The sequence below is a fragment of the Syngnathus acus genome, chromosome 6 (genome assembly GCF_901709675.1).
Source record: "Syngnathus acus chromosome 6, fSynAcu1.2, whole genome shotgun sequence".
In the NCBI taxonomy this organism is placed as follows: domain Eukaryota; kingdom Metazoa; phylum Chordata; class Actinopteri; order Syngnathiformes; family Syngnathidae; genus Syngnathus; species Syngnathus acus.
Genome location: NC_051092.1, coordinates 7,765,695 through 7,782,473, shown reverse-complemented (window position 1 = coordinate 7,782,473; position 16,779 = coordinate 7,765,695). Strand labels below are relative to the sequence as shown.

Sequence of the window (16,779 nt, the reverse complement as noted above, 5' to 3'; positions counted from 1 at the left end):
CTCAAGTGTCAAAAAGGTGTTGAATTTCAAAATATTTTAACTAGTTTACTATATCAAATTGCACCAAGAGATGTTTCTATTACTTTTTTTAAGGCTCATTAGTCTGTGAAGACGATGGTGGTGTCCCCAATTCCTTATTCACTGACGCCACACTTCCTGCTCACAATGCATTGTGGTCTACATTAACCGATTGAGTGACCATCGATGCACACGAATGTTCCAAGTATGTTGTGGCAAAATCTGAGTTCACCATTGTTTTTCTCACTGCACATTCAGTCAATGGCGTAAAGCCTATATAGTGCATTATATAAGGAATATTTTGGACATAAGGACACAGCCTATTTCTCAACATCTTTATAAATGCATTTTGTTTTTCTATTCAGTCATTTCTCTTGAGAATCCTAATTGAGTTTTCAACGAATGGACAAGGTGTATCCACTCTGTGTCAAATGCCCTTGAAAGAAAATGTTGGTTTATACACAAAAAGAAGGGCATTTCCTAGATCTCCAGCAAGCACTTTTGCCAGGGGTCAGACAGACTGTGAAGAAGGCTCCAACTCATGCAAGGGGCACTATGGTGACTAAACATGCCCTTGCCTTTTCAATGTGACCTCAGTTCAAAGGGCAGCAAGTAATAAAGGTCAAAGTCAGTGTTTCATTCCATCGATCTGACAGAGGATGACCAGTACGGAAAACAGGCATTGTGTAATTCATTTAGATGTTTCCCACAAATGAAAAGCAGCAAGGAGTTTATCTCCACATTCAGTGGTAACAAAAACGGGCTTCCATCTTAAGTCTTCCGCTTTTGTCTTCAGGAGCATGTTTGAGTAAAGGAGGTAATGATGCCACAAGTGCTCCAATTAAAGGAGAAGCCGCCCTACTGGGAGAAACGGTTCCCACATTTCTGCACTGATACCACACACACACGCACACACACACGGCCCTTCACATTGGAGTTCCCGCTCCAACTTGACTCATGTTTATTCTCCATCTACTTAAAGGACAAATGCAGAACTAATTCAAGGCATTGTTTAAATGACAGTTAGCCTCCTTAAAGGTGCAGGTGCACTAGGCCCAGGGGCCTCATGAGACCCAAGTTGAGCGTCTTGGGCTCAAATGGCTCTATCATGATGTTTTGATTGACAGGTGGGGGGGGGGGGGGATATAGAGAGGGTGGGAAAGGAGTACAGAACAACGCCTCCAGAATAGAAAGTGCACAAAACATACTTCCAAACAAGGGGCCACAGAGACGCTCATTAATGATAAAGAGCACGCCAGTAAATGTCTGTTTACGCTGTGTGCCAGCCATAGTGTTTGCAGGTTGAGATTAGTTTGTAATCCTTTACACATGGCTATGAAATTTATAGAAAGACAGAATTAACATTGTGGGGCGTTGTGGGAGGGTGCCTGCTGATATCCATTCATGGCAAAAGTAGTACAGTGGAACGTTAGAGGTCTGCCCTGTGTTGCGGGGCAACCTCTGAGATTTTTTTCCCTATTGAAAATAGTGGAAACGCAATTGCTTGATTCAAATAGTCAGGAACATTATCAGGCTACTGCAGAATTGGATTAGCTGATCATTTGAATCAGCAGGAGAGAAACTTCTGAAACATTCAGGTGAGCAGTTTCAGACCCTTGGTCCAGACATTAGCTGCGTCCAAATTCACTGGCTGCATCCTCCAAGGCCGGTTTGAAGGCTGGGTCCTTCACAGCCCTGGAAGCTCCACCTCCGTGGATCGCGTAAGACGTGGCGAATTTGGACAGGTGGACTATCTCTGTACAAATTAATAGGCAGCGTCCTATTTATGCACATTGTTCATCTTCGTTTTCGACAGCTTGGGCGAGTGAGCTTGTCAGTGTTAAATGCATTGCTGTCGTACAGAGTGGAGCAATGTCTGCTACAAAGCTGCCGTCACAAATTTCTTTTCTAACAACGGAGTGCAAAAAAAAAAAAAGAGTGAATCAAAAATACTTAAGTGCTACCCATGCAACGAATCTATACATTTCTAAGATACTGTTGGCTAAATGGCATGTTATGATATGTCAATACATTAAACAGAAACCTAATTTATATATGTTGGTCAACACACAAATTCTAAAAAACACAAAACCTTGAGTGCTTTATTTCTTCAGGTTATGTTGACATGTTTGGAGTTCCTAAATAAATATTTCAATAATAAGAAAGAAGCCCGTCGCCATGGAAATGAAGGCCAGTTTCAACGCTGCATTTGTGCGTCATGTGACATGCAGTCGGGTTGCTCCGGGAATGATATCATGTAGGTTGAAAACAGGTTCATGTACACCAGGGCTATTCAGTTAATTGATTAATTCAGTTGGGCCAAATTTTCAACTCCCATGTTTTTCCTGAACGTGTTGGGAAAATTCTGAAATAGATGGCCTCAGGGTTGTTTTCAACTTTAAAGTTCCACTGTGTCTATTAACTAGCAAGATCAACCTTCCAAGGTTTAACGGCACTTGTTAATGTTTTCAGGGATTTGTGTTATAAGTCTAACAAACTGAGCCATAAAATGCCTTGATGAAGCCCTATGCAAGTCCATAAATGTTTTTATAAACTACAGGTATTTAAACTAGGGGTCTCAAACTTGCGGCCCATGGGCCATTTGGATAATATTTTGCGGCCACCTACTTGCCATTCAAGTTTAATGATATGCGGCCCTACGTTTTTTGTCTCGGCGTTGCTTGGGTGTTTGTTTGTTTGTTTGTTTGTTTGTTTGTTTGTTTAAGATTGGACTAGCTGTACTTTTTTTTTTTCATACTCAAACCGAATTTTTGTGGAATACTCGATGTGGCCCAGACACAGCCAGACTTATCTCCAGTGGCTCCAACATTGAGTTTGGGACCCTTGGTATAAAACCTTTCTGTTTTCGCGACATGTGTTTTGTAGGCTTTAGTTTTCCCGAAACACACACCAAAAATCTGTGAAAGCTCCCACCTGTGTGTGCCCCAGGTATCTACCCACTCCACTAATTGTCAACAGAGACTGTTTAAATGTCTCGATCAGACCACAGTGGCGAGGAACAGAAGATTAAGCATGATCCTATTCGATCCCCGCAAGCCCCTTCTTACGGTCCGTTCCACCAGCTTTTGAAAAAAGAGGAGGGGGCTCCATTCAGACCTGTGATATGAATCCCAGACGTATGGACGAGAACAGAGCTTTCACCCTACCCTAGTTTCACAGAAAATACCCCTTTTTGGCAACCTCTAATTCTGGTTGCTACGGGCATCTGGGTTCAATGGCGCGCTCCTGTTGTGAGGGGACAAAGCCTCTCAGTCACCCAGCCATGGTTGCTAAGAGAGGCAGAATGTATGGGGAGGGACAGGGCTGTTGTTGTCCCAGGCCAAATGTCTCTCTTAAGGCGGGCGAGAAGAAGTGATTGACAGGTGGCTACACGCTCCGCTGCAGATCACCCAGGAGGTCTGAGGGAGGTGACATTATATCTGTGACTGGGTGTGTGTGCGCACTTTGGTGAGTTATGCAGTGAGAGCAGACGGAGTATATGATGGCGTTATGTAAATAAATTCAAAAAGTAGCATCAATTAATACTTATTGCCGAGCTGCTTCTGGTCTCTTTTTGTAGTGACAATCATATTTTGATATTTTGGGGAAAATAAGAACTTTTTAGAACACTAAAGTACTACTCAGTGCAACTATTGGGAAATTATGCAGAAGCATTGGACACAAAGAGAAAGTGACCGCAACGGCTATTTTTCACCACTCAAAATACACACGTACAAACAACAGCACAAATCTCAGTCAAATTGTTTATATTATCTACGCGGTATATCTGCAAAATCACAAGCCGTAAAATCCGACAATTCATCGTAAAAAGAAAATAATACTGAGTCAGCATTTAAGCACGGAACTGGACCATCCTCCTTGTAGAACAGTGATGAAGGTGAGACAAACACAGCTGATTGCGGTCCTAATGTTCAATCAATGAGTTTGTGTTGATTTGCATGTAGGAGGATAAGTGAGTGTTTGTGTTTTGTGCAGACATCAGTTCTCCCTCCAGGGCTGTGCAGCAGATAAAGTGCAGCCTTTTGGATGTAAAAGGGGTCCACGAAGGACCCTGCCTGGCCTCACTTAGATGCCTGAGACTGTCTGAGTTCTGCACTCCCAGACACAGAACCCTTCCACTCGTCAGATGCCGCCCGTCCCCTTTCCCGTCTCCCCAACCCCCTTCCCCTTGACCTTGACTTCTCTGTCACCACGGCCCTCCAGACAGTCTGGGGTCAAAGGCTAACACAGCAGTCACACATCAGACACGGTTCGAGTCCCCTGCGTCCATATAAATGCTGAATGATAAATGACCTAAAACCAGCCTGTTGGAATGTGCCTTTGAATTCCTGAGGTGCTTTCACAGCTCAAAATGATGGCAGGGAAATATAACGACATGTAGTATCTTTTTATAGTCTTAAATAATTTTGTATCTGCATTACTGTCTTAAAATGGGTACCAAAGACCATGATATATTTTCATGCATTCAGCTTGCAGTGCAAATGTTAGCTTGCAGCTCTTGACTGTGAATGCCAGCCAATCACAGACTATTAGCATGTGGTAACTTGTTACCTACCGCATTGTGCAGGGCCGATAAAACAATAGTAGCTTGCACAGATTCAAATTTGTCCCTTGCAAGGTTAGTTAAGTGAGCGAGAAAATAACTTAAACTACAATTGAATGAAAAAATCCTAAAAAAAATAAAATGAAAAAAAATGCTTTAAAAAAAGAAAACGAACTGAAACGTTAATCTGTTTAGATTATAATCTAATTATAACTGAACCAAAAATGTCCTTCGTTTTCGTCTATTGCAATACATTTTATACACAAGCCATTGGGCTCAATTTTAAATTATCAAAATGTTTTATGTAATGTTTTTGTTGAATGTTTACTACACCTTACTTACCATGGTGTTGTTTTATTCTTGCGCACAAGCAAAACACATTTTTTAAGAAAGAGCAAAACCTATTACTAAAACTAACCAAAATTAAACTAAAACTGTGTTTTTGAAAAAAATAAATAATAATAATACAAACTAACAAAGACACCCTGAAAACAAATCAAAACTAACTAAATTTAAAAAACAAAAGTAAAAACTAAATACAAATTAACTATAATTAAAATTCCAAACCAATCATAACAGTGGTCTTTTGAGCATAATATATCATCAATATATCTTGAATAATGCACCTCAGACGAAATGGGTTAAAAAAAAAAGATCGGAACTATTCAAAGTTCATTGAATGCGTGCTGCAAACGCTGCAAACCCCTGTTTTTTTTTCTTTTGAGTATATTATCAACAGTTTACTTAACAATGTGAACCCACATTGTTGACTGCGTATTTAATGAAAAGCTGACAGAATTAATAGGATAAAAAAATCTGACTCCACAAAGATAACTCAGGTTTACTGAGAAACACCTCTCTGTGATTTAACAGTGTTTTGATTGTTTTGTTTAGCTCCATTCAGGAGTTCAAATGCAAGCCAGAACTAAGCAATAATTCCCCTAGGGAAACCCAAATAAATGTTTTTTAAATCAAGATAGTTAAACTAATAAAAATAAAAAAAAATCCAGATTATTGAGGACTATCTGAGAGAAAACCGAATTGCACAAATACCCAATGGCAGAAAGCCCCCCCTTGGCTTTTCAGTGCCTGTGTTCACTCACAAGGCGAGGCACTAAATGTGTGGAAGGCGTGTATACATGAGGAGCACCTTGTAGGATACGTTAAATCAGCTCGATTGGGAGTTTAGGCCAGGGCCAAGGCTCAAATGAATGGCCCACTATTCAGAGTGGGAGGATGGTCGGCTTCAGAGGAGTTCGCAGGCCCCTGTCTCCATTCTTATGCTAAAGCTTCGCTTACAGACTCTTTCACGAAGCATAAACGGCTCAGAGCGACTTTCCCTCCAAAATGTGGAGACTCACTCACTGGGCAGAAATCATTCAACTCTTGCTGCATCAGAGCTCTCATCTCTTGCTTTTGCTCCATATTCCAGACTATTATTATGTACAATGTAACATTTCCATGAAGTGAAATGTGCTCCTGTTTTGCTCTTCTGCACCTTTGCTGACTCATCTCTTTTTTAGAACGTTACTGTTGTTTTTTTTCTTGGCACTTTTTGCAGCCAGTGGTCACCGGGAAATGGCTGGAAATAGCCTCTTAATTAGCAGCCCTTGACCTTTGACTCTGGCTCCTGACCTCAGCATCTCTCTGGTCTGTTTATTATCCTCTGGGGGTCCATCCTGATCACGGCCCCTGACCCCTAGTGTCCTGCAAGTACTTCACCAAAACAAATAGACACCTATTAAAAGGTCGATTTTAGCCTACATGGTCAATACAGATGATGGGAGTACCAATTATAAATGGCAGTACGCATACAGACTTTAAAACACACTATAAGTTTTTAATAATTAAAATACTCCAGTGGAGCAGTTTTATTCATGTGTTTATTTCAGCATTCCAGAGGCTGGTTTCATTAATTGCTTTGCATTCAACCAGAAAGGGAGGACCTGCTACAATATTTGAGACGTATGGAAAACATGGCGCCATGAACTCCTCCCCATCATCACTGAATCCGTGTTATTTTAGACTGAATATACAAGTATTTGATTACATTAGCCATTTTATTTTACAGTTATGTGAATTAATGTCCAAATGTAACTGTACAATGGGATTTAGAATATTCCCATGTCAAAAAAGATTTGGTCACTTTTTTTCCCTGTCCATCCATCCATCATCCATCCTCATGAACCACTTCTCTATATTATATTATATTATATTATATTATATTATATTATATTATATTATATTATATATCCTACTTCATACAATACTGTTAGTGTGGTGGATAGACTGACAAATTTACAAGTAGTTTTCAGTTTCTCAAACGTTAAGGATAAAAATTAAATTTTCAGTCTGCAAGAAAATAAACGTGGAGTTTCAATACAAGAATATTACGTTGCTTCACTGGCCCATCATGTTCCAATTGTTTAGGCCTTGAAAGTACCTTACCGGGTTCCTGTGAAATGTGTGCATTGCACTTGTTTTTCTTGTATTTGAAGAAACGGATGGAGTCCAATCCCGTGTCGACCCTGTGCGCGTGTATAATCCGTGCGTGTTGTGCGCGCGTGTGTAAACGTGAGTGTGGACCTGAAGCATTAAATGGAAGAGAATCCCGCAGTTTTTATTCATGTCTTCACATGCTGTTTGTTTGGGTGGGAACAAGGTATCACGCCATGTAATCGGACCGATTTTTCATGTCAAACCAACGAAGCTATCGAACGTATTTTATTTGAATTAAAAACACGCGTGAAGCTGCTGTCAATTCAAATTTTATTTTTGGCTTCAAAAGGCGCGACAAGGAAAAACGCCTGCAAATCTTGCACGTCGCATTTTTTTTCTCAGTCCAGTTTCTTTTAAACTAAAGTAAAACTTTTTTCGGATGCTTAGAAAAGTAAGTATTAAAGCACTACCATGCCTGGTGAAACATTACCCTTCAAAATAAAATACACTACTATTTTCTATGGTTTTAAATTAAAACTTTAAGTCTTCATTATTTTTCTCCTTCCTACTTTTTTCGAGCATGCTAATGAAGATGGGAGAATTGTTTTATTTACCTTCATTCATTCTTGATTACATGTGTACGTGTGTGTACATGAAGTATACACACAAACACACACACAATTTTATTGAGTTATGTCATGTCAATCAATCAATAAACGAATTCTGTGTGTTTATTTAATTTAATTCAAAAGTATCCATCATTTTTCATTATTAAGACTTCAAATCACACTGAAAACATTGTGCACATATTTCTCATTGTTTTTATTTAAGATAACACATTACAACGTGCAGAAAGGTTTAAAAATAACAACAAATCTTAGTTTAAGGTTGAAATGAGTTATATCTTTGAAAAAAAAATGGTGATGATATTTTGGTCCAAAATATGCACGCAGGCTGGATGTTCCACAGTTTGTCATCACCATCCTGAGGACATAAAAAAGAGACTCCATCAACTTTTCAACCTGGCCCAAGTGCACAGAGTATACAGAATGTATAACATGTAAATTGGATTTTTTTTTTTTAAAGAAACAAACAGAAATACGTTTTCAATAATACAAGTGCATCGATGAGTTTTGTTGAATGGGCTGACAGTAAATACGAAACATCAGCTGAGACAGGTTTAAAGTCGCCTTTTTTTTTTTTAAGCTTCTGTATCTACATGATTTTCTCTCCCTTTTTCCAGCTCTATCATGGAGGCATCGCAAGGCTTTTATCCCCACGGGGAACCAGACCCAACTCTTTCTCTGTCAATTTTCACCCACTCCCCAATTCACACAAGCCTTTTCTCCCACCAAGCCCACAATGAAGGATTTGTCCTTGTTCTTTGTCCACCTCTGATAGCTTTTTATGCCTGCTCCTTTTATTTTCTGCAGACAGCATGCAGCATATGCAAATACACACTCCTTTATTCGTGAGGGGTGGGGGGGGCCCTTCCCCCCCAATGAATGCAACCTTAAATGAGGCCACACTTTCACATATTTACAGAGATTTACAGAGACTTACACTTATTCCAATCAGATGGCTTGACACTTTCTCAAAATGCATACAAACAACATACACGGTCACAATGGATTCACATTTGAGAAGAGTGACATAATTGCACAAATCCAAGTTATCACTTATAATAAGTGGAAGAAATGACAATGGTGCATCACAAACTGGGCAGTAATAAACATGTCACTCTGTCCGTTTTCTTGAGACATTTTGCATAGATAGACAGCATGAGCTCAAGTCAGTTTGTGAAAGTCTACACTTTAATCACAGCTTGATTTTATTCCATTTAAATTCATTTTGAGGGAAAATTTCAAAACGTCTGTGATTGCCCAATAACCCAAACTACTCAATTGTGGTTTTTACTATTAGACTCCTCCTGTAAGTGATTTTCTTGTTTGAAAAAAGAAGCTGCACTTTCTTCCAGATGACATTTGTGAACGTGAATGGACGTTTAGTGCATGTGTGTGTGTGCGTGTGTGTAAGCCACAAAGCAATGACAGTTCGGCCTTTTCATTTCTACATTACTGTGCCTGCCAGCCTCTTCCCCTAGCAACGGCAGCAGAGGTCAAAGGCTATGTAACCTCCAACAGGCATGCAGGGAACACCTCTGTCTCCTCTCACACTCGGCAGCCGCACTCATGAACTTGAACTTAACGCTGGAGAAATGTTGGAGCCAACTGATGAATGATCACGTCTGAGCAGAACGCAGCCAATAATTGTCATGGTGGAAGAAATGATTAGAAAAAAAAAGTATTAAAGGTATTGTCACCTAATTCTGCTGAAAGACCTGAACTTGGAGATTCCTCTTAATCCAAGCATGCGTCTCGCCATCCTTCTTAAAGATACTTAACGCTGAGCTTTGTGCTAGATTAGTGCAAGAAGCATTGAAAGAGCCCATGTGACACTTGCTTGACCCACATGGCAGGGCAGCCCCCACTCTCGGGTTCTGCCCATGAGCTGAGCATTAAATATTACAGCGTGTTAAACATTCATACGGCAGTGAGAGATCCAAAGCTGAGCTGGAGCCTCAGGAGGACCTTAGAGTAGCACAAAAAGCAGAACAAAGCCCATAGACAAATGACGACTATCTTCCTTCAAACTAGTGTGCTTATCCTCATGTCAATAAGTAACATGTGCAATAGTTTGTAGAGATATGTGTGTGTGTGTGTGTGTGTGTGTGTGTGTGTGTGTGTGTGTGTGTGTGTGTGTGTGTGTGTGTGTGTGTGTGTGTGTGTGCGTGCGTGCGTACATTTAATATGTACCTGACATCCATTATCGAATGAAAGAAATGCATTGATTGGTCAAAGTCAGACAAACGCATACAATCCCATATGAAACTTATTGTACGTCTTTCCAATATGCACACTGCATGGGCCATTATCACCATGATGATATTTTTTGATATACCGTATTGGCCTGAATATAAGACGGTGTTTTTTGCATTGAAATAAGACGTGGGGGTCGACTTACACTCGGGGTCTAGACATTATACCCATTCACAATGCTAGATGGTGCCAGGTATCTTTAACGCGAATGCTGAACTTAACTCCCCAGGCCAAAGCGAACCCCTGTCACAAAGAAGAAAAATAAAAATAGCGGTAGCAGTTTGCATTATTTTATTGCAATGTTTTTCCTTATTCAGATTTGTTTCAAGACTACAGTTACAGTTAGACTTCACTTTGATGGTTAATGCAGTTATTGCAATTTTGTTATTTTATCACAGTAGATTGGTTGATTTACATTTCAAAAAACAGAATCTATTCATTTACAAATGTGATTGCACTTTAGTTTACATATTTAAATGTTCAGATATTAAGATGTGATAGACAATTTTTGCATGATTTGAATGAGGCAAAATAACATGCTTTTTCTCTCGAATATATTATTATAATCATTTGTTTCAGATGTACTGTGATTATTTTCTGTATAAGAATTAAAATTGGTGTTCAAAAAGTCGAGTCTTGAAAAAGAGGGGGTCGTTTTATAATCAGGGTCGTCTTATATTTGGGCCAATACGGTATTGTGCAGCCCCATCCATCTATCCAGCCATCTATCCCGTCCTTCCATCTATCTATCTATCTATCTATCTATCTATCTATCTATCTATCTATCTATCTATCTATCTATCTATCTATCTATCTATCTATCTATCTATCTATCTATCTATCTATCTATCTATCTATCTATCTATCTATCTCTTAGTTCTACCACAAATTCTACACAATTATTAATATCATTTCATGCACCGGAGAGTAGGTACCATAAAGATTTGAATGCTCATGGTGCAGGGAACTCTAAACATTCATGTGCTAAATCCTCTTTACTGGCCAGATGGATAGTCTTGATTGAAAACACTCTTTGTTTTCATAGATTAAATCCAGACGCTTATGTTCAATCACCAGGCACCCAAATTATTGAGTGCTTGACTATCATCTCACCCCTGCCTTAAAAAACAGAAAAATAATAATATAAGCATTCAGTTTTGATAGGAGTAAGTTACTCTCCTTTGAGGAGATGTGGTCACACTTGGCTCTACAACAGACCAGCTGATAGTATTTCGTGGTCAGCTATATTCATTTTAAGACCATCTTGATCTGTATTTCAACCCCATGTTTCATTCTCATCTGTTTGTAACCATTTGTTTTCAGCAAAAATATGTGGTTCATGAATGAGGGTGTGCACGATGTGCAATTTGTAGCTGCGTGTCTGGATTAAGGTTGTTCAGACTCAGATGAGCTACTGACACATTTGCATTGTGCAAATTTGTTTTCTACAGCAAGCTTCACCATTGAGTCACACTTGACCTTTATATCATGATTTCTCTTCTATCTGCACCTACGTAATCAAGTGAAGAATACATTTTCACTGTGTATGACTACAAACATTTTAAAAAATAGACATGGGTAGCATAATATATTACAAATCTGCACGTCTGACGCTTATTATGAATGATTATCAGTGAGATCCATCATTGGGCCTGTCATGCAGACTGGGTCACAGGCACACATACGTTTGTGCCATTTCAAATGTTTCAGACCATCATGGTAACATCAATTGCAGCCTGACGTTAAGATAAGTCAAAAGGTTTGCAGGCAACATACAATCAGATTGAGACTGCGAATGTGTGGCCAACTTCTAATTGCATTCCACCTGCGATAAAAACCAAGAGTGACATGGCGTAGGTCGGTGACTGCGGTGTATGAATGTGTGTTGAATCCCTCTCAATTGGTAGAGAAAAACTGCATCGCATCTCCATGCCTTTCAGACATGCAGAGGGGGATGACTAGACTAATGAACAGTCAGGTGGCACTCCAGCCCCCCCCCCTTCCCCAAAACACACATATCAAACACACATACACTTGCAAACACATTAAAACTCAGCGCCTCGCCCGACCTCGGTGCTCCGCACGACAGTCTAATGTCTCAGGCATCTGCTCGTGTCTAGTCTGGAGGGCCTTTCCCACCCTGCCCCCCAGGTCGGGCCCGCTGGGGCACCAGCTCTCACAACTGTGGGAAAGGGAGCTTTTTTAGAAGGGGGGAAGGTGTGGCGGAGTGTCAGAAGAGTGTATGGGGGGGACATGTGTGGGGGGGGGTGCTAAACAGCTATTGAGAGGGCAGTGAAAGAGAGAGAGCGGACTTGAATGATAATGTGAAAACGCACAACGCTGTTCATTAACACACAAGCATGGCAGCTGCGCATGTTGGCGGTGCACACACATGCTCACGTGTTCCCGCTTGCTGCTCCTGACTGCAGAGATGCCCGGGCAGCCAACCGACGGTCACAATATTAGCACAACACAACGCAAAAGCTGAATCCAAATTGATCTAGGACAAAGTGATAATGCGCAATTGTGACACTGTCCAACTCTATATAGTGCTGTACAGTTCTACGCCACCACTCTCTGCAACCATAATAATAATAATAATATTCGAATGGATGAATACCTTTCTGAGTGTCATCAATACTGAGAAACATTCCCTTTGCAATGAAATATTGTACCCAGCTCTTAGGTTGAATTATGCCTATCTGTATGTATACAACTCCTACTGTGTGTGTGTGTATGTGTGTGTGTGTGTGTGTGTGTGTGTGTGTGTGTGTGTGTGTGTGTGTGTGTGTGTGTGTGTGTGTGTGTGTGTGTGTGTGTGTGTGTGTGTGTGTGTGTGTGCACTGCGGACGTGTCAGACCGAGAGTGTGCGTAAGTAAGGTGGCAGGGAATTTTAATATTTGATGTCAACAGATGCATGCTATATGACATCGGGAGATTTTGCGATAAGGTGTATGGCTGTGAATACACTCAATTTTTATCCACAACATATCGTAATACTTTTTAATCTAGAGATATCCATACCAACCAATCACACTAATGAAAATCAATAATTTGAAATTGAACGACATCAGTGAATGAATGGAAAACTCACAAAATATATGTGCTAATGTATACTTGGGATTTTACACACCTACACTCAACACACACACACACAAGTCCAAAAGTAGGATTAAAGTAGTAATATCACATCAGTAAAATTACTGATATATATGAATATATATTTTTTTATGTATATGAATAAAATTGTTTATTATATACACACACACACACACACACACACACATCGATATACTATGTACATATAAAATGTGGTACTTTACAACATGTGTCAATCACATGTGCCAGGTGGATGACAACATGGCATCCACCATGCTGTTTGCAAAGGAGCACCGTGACAAGAGAGGGTGGCAGCTTTCCTTCAACTAGTGCCAGCTCATTAATTTTTTTTGCTACCCAACCCCCTTCTATCACCACCACCCTGAGCCACCCTCCCTCCCTGCCTCCCACTATCACCCACTAACTGCTAATTAGCAGGAAGAGGAAAGATGAAAAAGGGGGGAGGCCATGTGTGTGTGCGTGTGTGCGACTGGGGAAGAAATAAGGAACTCATCTTTTCTTCATCCACGTTTCTATCAGTCAGTCCACACACTCACACAGTAGTCATTCGTCCTCCCACTTACTTCCTACTAAGCCCAGTGTTACCCTCCATAAAATGGATGACGCAACCCACCTTGTACGTCAGCGCAGCCATTTTGGATATCGCGGCAACATCTCCCAAGATGGCTTTCCAGACGGCGGCCAGGATCCGAGATCGGCCAAGGTCTTTGTCTGCCTCTTGGCAATGGGCACAGTGTCTGTCACTGGCAACGCAGATGGCATCCCATCGCTTCTGGGCAAAAAGGAAAGGGCGGAGGAAACGCGTCGACCTCGTCCTCTTTTTCGCTTAACAATGCTTCCACCATCTTTTCAAGAGTGGCACTAATTGAAACTCTGTAACGAAAACATCAGTCAGGATTTAGAAAACGAGCACACGTTGAATCGTTGGTAACGATGAAATCTAATAAAGAACGTTTGGATGCTTGACTCTCAGATTGGCGATGAAATGTTGCCGTAAAAATGGAATTAAAATTCAGCTGCTCATCACATGAGCGAGAATGTAGGTAAAGAATCGTTTGTGTGGTCGAGGTACAGAGAATGACACAATGGTGCCCGAGGGCATCCCATAAATAACCTCGAACGGGAAGAGACTCCGACCACAGCCCTTTTCACATACCTAATATCCTGCAGTGAAACGAAGCAATTAGACAGCGAGCTCCACTGCAATAGGTGGTTAACATACTGAATGCAAACTCATCTCACTCTGGTGCTCTTCAGGCTTTAGTGGCTCACACGGATATGGACTGCATGACACTCAAGGAGCAAGTTGAAAAGTTCAGCTCCTCTCTACAGGATGGGCCGCCCCCTCTCATTGAGGCCCGCTACAATATACCTCAAAGATTGGTTACAGCTTTTAAACACGAATGCCAAGTGTTTTTTTTTAATCCTGGTCTCCGGAGGGTCTGAGACCACTCCACTGCATCATTAGTAGTCCTGGAGACATTATTGACGGCTCAAATCACTCGTTTCCCCTTTTCTTTCTTCTGTCAACAAAACGCATGAGATATTCTACATTTAAATGAAATTAAAAGATTCACGTCGGCACTTTATGACAATCTTATGCACCAATCGAGGTCATTCAGGCATTATGAGTATTTTAGTCTGTATCAAACAAAGTGCCCACCGTGTATGTTAGCTTATTTAACAAAGGAGCCTGATGCCTAACTCGGGATCCAAACCTGTTTGAAACAAGCCGTTTATACCACTGGATTGATTAGTGGCTTGGTGATGTGCATCCTCAAAATACACTTGTGTGAAATCCAATTATACCCAAAGATTATACACATTTTATATTTCTGAACACTTTAATATGATTTGAATTCATATTTTGTGGTCATTCAATGTGCCATATTTACATTTGCATGACATTCCAATTAGATAAGATTACCCATTAATATTTGTCCACTTGACTCTTTTATCATTACTCTGTAGCTTTACTGATTTTGGACATTCCAATTATAATATTATACTGTTGCAAACTGTCATGTTTATTATGCTTGTACTCCACAGTCCTTGATTTCTTTTTACTGCTGCACGTATCTTGTGATTTTCATTGTGTTTCTTATGTCCAGTGGTATACACGTGTGCTCGAATATGTAAGCAAAATTACAGTTTACATGCTGACCGCTTGATATTTTACATCATCAAGGGTATAGCATTATTTTTGCAAAAACGTTCAATGAAAGAAGAAAATTCTTACCTTTGAGGTAAAGGCCGGTTTTCGTTGCCTTTCTTGCTTTCTTTCTTTCATTCTCTTTAAAGGTTCATTCTGGAAGTCATTCCTACATTCGGTTATCTAGCTTTATGACAGGTATTTAACACTCATACAGCTAGATAACCAAAGACAGAAACAGACTCCCAAACCATCTCTGATTGTTGTAACCACACAGGATGCCACATAGCATCTAGAGGAGGTAAACACGTGTCAGTGTATTTCCAAAATGAGTCAAAATCCATTTACAGCATTTTGTGAAATAATCCTAAAACACAGGGCAAAATAAACGCATATATTTTTTTCAAATATTATGATAAATATATTTTGTTACATTTTAAGAACAGCTCACAAAATGACAACAAATCATATTACAGTCCCCGTTAAAAATAGAAAGATACGCCGAAAGCCGTCCACGTGGCCTATTTAACATTAATTAATAAAGTTTATTTTTAGTCATGGAAAACATTGAAAATCAAACCCTTGTTGTCCATTATTTTTCTTTCGTTAGAGACGCGTGATCACATTTATATTTCCACGAACATTACAGAATATCTTTGATATTAAAGCGATTTACGCGGCCGCGACTGTAGCCTTTTTTGAACGTCAATTTTTTCTACAACCTATATTAAACACTTGGAAGCGTTCAAACTCACGTTGCATGTGGTCGCGAAAGAAAGAAAGGGGCGAAGGCGTGAAATGTCAAGATGACCGGGACCATGTCTCGAGTCCTTCCTAACTCGCCATTTGATAAAGTTGAGGTCCTCAGACTTCGTTTTGTCTCCTTGATGTTGTAGAGCAGCCCCGATTCTTCACTTTTAATTCAATTTATGTCATTGGCCTACTTTTACAACTGTAGGGTTAGGCACACAACGCCAAAATATTGTGTGCGATATTATTACGTAGAAGATTATTATATTTAGTCATAATATCTGTCTTACGTATTTTTCATTTATATTTTTACGAAGTGAGCGCGTACATCGTGCGTTCCATGAATGCAGCACGGCAGTAAGACTCATGGTGTGAAGCAAACCAGTGATGTAGGCATAAATCGTCTCCTTTAAAATCATTCCCTTACCTATTTGTGAGACTGTAAAGTCCCTGACCAACAGTCGACTTGAATATGCCACACGGGGTGTTTTTTCTCGCATGGGGCCCAGGCCGAGCATCCTTGTCCATCCTCGTTCATCCACCTTTTCCCTCTCCTCCAGGCTGCGCGCTTCTTCTGTCAGTCAAGCCGCTCTGGGATGACGTCACAACCAGCGCCCCGTTTGACCAATCGCTGAGTCCAACTGCTTTCAAAGAGTGTTAAAAGTGTTAGGATGTTACCGCTATAAAATATATAGTTTTGGTGCAACAGATTCCTTTGTTATTTTGCGGCCTTATTGTAAAATAAATGTTGTAAATGAGTATATTGATTTTTGACTCTGTGTTTCATTGTTTTCCGTTTAACTCCTTCAGTTGCTCTGGTCTTTGAGATGTTTGTACAAATCGTATTATTTGACAAC

General features: G+C 40.2%; 1 long non-coding RNA gene across 1 annotated transcript; it reads right to left on the bottom strand.

Moving 5' to 3' along the window:
• Positions 1-7,747: 7,747 nt before the first annotated feature.
• LOC119124821 lies at positions 7,748-16,482 on the bottom strand. Its single transcript, XR_005098341.1, has 4 exons — positions 16,350-16,482; positions 15,260-15,464; positions 13,634-13,893; positions 7,748-8,005 (listed from the first exon to the last, which is right to left on the bottom strand). It is a non-coding gene; the product is annotated as an uncharacterized LOC119124821 (long non-coding RNA).
• Positions 16,483-16,779: the final 297 nt, after the last annotated feature.